The sequence below is a fragment of the Cryptomeria japonica genome, chromosome 9, assembly GCF_030272615.1.
Source record: "Cryptomeria japonica chromosome 9, Sugi_1.0, whole genome shotgun sequence".
NCBI classification, from domain to species: domain Eukaryota; kingdom Viridiplantae; phylum Streptophyta; class Pinopsida; order Cupressales; family Cupressaceae; genus Cryptomeria; species Cryptomeria japonica.
In genome coordinates, this window is record NC_081413.1 from 23201400 (window position 1) to 23205040 (window position 3641).

The window sequence follows — 3641 nt, forward strand, 5'->3', positions numbered from 1 at the left end:
TATATGATATATCATTCGTAGATAAAGATTTTACTAATTTTTCTTCAACAATGTCTACTCTTTTAGATACCTTTTATAATAATAAATCCTTTTACAAATATTTGGGTATTTATGATTATTGGGTTAAAATTTTGTAAACTCATGGAGGCTAACAAAATATAAGTCTCATGACAGTACATAAGATGATACCTCTTAGAAGGAAATATTTGATCTCTCGTATTTATAAAGGGAAGGCTCCCTCTTTCTACTAAAATCTCAATCTATTCTAAATCTACTAGCTAAACTTACACTAATCCAAGATAATACAATTGTAGACACCTAAAACTTGCACAACTAATTAAATGAAGAATCATCATTTATTCATCTATTAATTAGACTGAGGTTTAATTAATATCCCTATTCTTCCCATTAGCCTATTAATCAGATTAAAGATTTGATTGAAATCCTTTTCTTCTAGCCTAACCTATTAATTAAACTAAAGTGTGATTAAGTACCCTTTAGCCATTTAATTGAATAAATATTATTTATTTAATTAAAACCCTTTTTTTCCTTTTAATTGAATTTAAATTTGATTAAAATCCCTTTGCATTTAAATAAATCATTATCTATTTGTGAATAGTCCCCCACTTGCAAAATCCTATAAATGCAAGTTGCGCCCCTTTTGGCTAAAATAAATCTTTTATTTTATCTAACAATGCCTATTTCCCTCCACTTGCATTCTCCTACATTTTCCATTAGTATGCTAATATTCTTCTAGAACCCCTTTAATCCCTCATTGATTAGCCTAATTCCTCTAATTATGTCACATCTGTTAGGTCTCGAAGACAACTGAGAGGGGGGGTGAATCAGTTGTGCAATAAATTCAAACCAAAACTAACTTAACCAAACTTAATGCTTAATACCAGTAAACCAAACTTTATGCTGGTAGACAGTTTTATTAGTTAATTGCAGTATCAGTAAAGTTTAATGCATGAAACAGAGGGACAATAACATCCACAACACATAATATACATATTTGTATGTGGAAACCCTGTAAGGGGAAAAACTACAGTGGGAAACCTTACCCACAATCAAATGATACTACTACAGATAGTATGTGTGTACAATATGGAGTTTGCACATGCAGAAAGGCAAATTGCCTAGAGCTCACTTCTCAATCACAAAATGGGAGTCACACTAACTACAATTGGATGGTTAAATCCAATGATAATGTACTGCTCAAAATAGCATCTTCATATGCTAAATTCAGTACCGGTTAAGCTTTGATTTGCCTTCTTCAAACCTTCCTTCAATTTTGAATGATGTCTGCATATATAGCTCTGCTAATATTTGCATATACCTTATTACAATCCTCACCACTATGTTACATTAATCTCACAAATGAGATCTTACATTTATACCATAACCTAAGACCAAATGAGTAGGTCGGCTCACTAAGAGATATTACAATAAATTCAATTAAAAATGAATCAATATGCAATGCATCATGTCAGCTCAATGCATTTACAATAATAACAAATCATCTTCATGACGTGTCATGTTGATCTGGAATAGATATGCTTGTCGGTGCATAACCTGGACCTATTTGCCAGTAACAGCAAATATGCAAACTCGATTAGACCAATGAAAAAATCACCAAAACCAAGTGTCCAAACAATGTCTTTGACATAACCAAGTAATCTCCAAGTCATTCCAAGTGTCGGTGAACAATATAACCTATCAGTGAACTAGATACTGGTGACTATGCATAAGTCACTAAACATGTCGGTGAACATAACCAAGAGTCTCCAACTGTTGATAAGTGTTGGCAAGTGTTGACATCAATGACAAAACCATATCAACATATCCAAAATACCAACAACATCCCTAAATTTGGGGGAGTCACTTCTCCAAATCTGGGGAAAGTCTTCAAAATATGTTGAAGACTTTACCTTCTTCAAAAAGTTAACTTGTTGAGTCTTCCAAATTTGTAAGGCTCTTACAAATTAACCTCTAAAGTCTTCTAAGGAATATAATTGCTCTTACAATACATCATCTTAGCCCATGATAGTTTTCCCTTTGGACATCCCTTAACTTTGCACAAGAGTTTACCTCTTGGACAATAGCATGCTCCCTTGGATAATAGCATTATCCAATGATGTCATCCCTTGAGGTTATCCATAATGCTTGCTTAGCATCTAATTCTTTCTTAGCATCCTCTCAAGCCATCTCAAGGTGACATTTTTCAACTTGGAATTGGGTTGAATTCCCCTCATGGATTGATAACTTTCAATCCTAGCCCTTGTTAAGATTGCTCAATCTTGGTCATCCATTTCTCTATTTTCTCTATAAATAGATCCCATTTCTTCAATCTTAGGATCTATCATCTTATGCATCAAACTTGTAGTCATTTTGCAGGTTATCAAGGAGATCAATTTGTCATATTCAAGAACTTAGATCATCTTAGTTTCATGTCGGTTTAGCTTTCATCATGTTGATAGTAACATGCTAATCACATTTTCATGCTAGCTTAATTCATAGCCATTGTATATCGATTTCATAGAAATATCCATGTTAGTTTAATTAGTACACCTAAGATTTCAATTTGGAATTAATCTTAATCTTATATCTTGCATTTCATCTTTTCATGTCATGTGATCATCTAGCTAGGATCTTAGTTGCATTCATTTTTATCTTGGCATATCATTCAATCTTGTTCTTTAGGTTGACATCTAAAATATCAAGTGATCTTCCAAGTGATAGTCACCTTGAATCTTGAAGATCCTTGGAGATAGAGGAACATGAGACGTTCTTGGAGTTCTTGATTTTGAAACTAACTTAGTTTAGTTTCTATTTTGATTTCTACCTCTAACATAATGTTGCATGTGTGTGTTTGATGTTGTTTGATTCTCTTTTGTAGATTCCACACTTTCTAGCACACATTTCATGCACATGTGTGACCCATGTTGATCCAAAGGAAAATCAAAGATATAAGTCAGAATGAATCATCAGTGAAACAATAAATGTCCAAATTCCTTAAATATCACATCAATATTAAGGTACATGAATCAAGAAACATCAAAATCTATAAATTGATCAATGTGCATCATATCAAATCAATCAAATAAAACAATATACATATTGATTGAATCATAAAAAATACAATTATGTGTGTATACAATCATCAAAGTACATCAAGCATACATCATCAGTATCAAGGAGGAGGCTAAGAGTGGCTGCCTCCTGAATCTGTCTGCCTGGACCCAGAGCTACATACACCTGCACCACCACTAGGAGGATCTCTCTTAGGACCCATGACACCCTCACTGGCTCCTCGTCTCTGGGAGACACAATGCTGAGAACTACCAGCATAGCTAGGGGCATGTCGATCTAGGGGCATGACCTGATAGTACAAAGTCCTATAATACATATCCCACTCGATCTAATCGATGAGACTTCTAATGGTCTCCCCTATGACAACCTGTGTGGCCGCCTACTGTAATGTCTACATCGTCTTCTCTGCACAACCTCGCCACTCTATCTCTATATCTCTCTCGACCGTCAACCATACCAACTGTGCTTGTAACTATTTGATTTGGGCCTGAGCTTGTGTGAGCTGGGTCTGAGAACCCTATAACTGTGCAATCCTTCCCTAAGCCTGT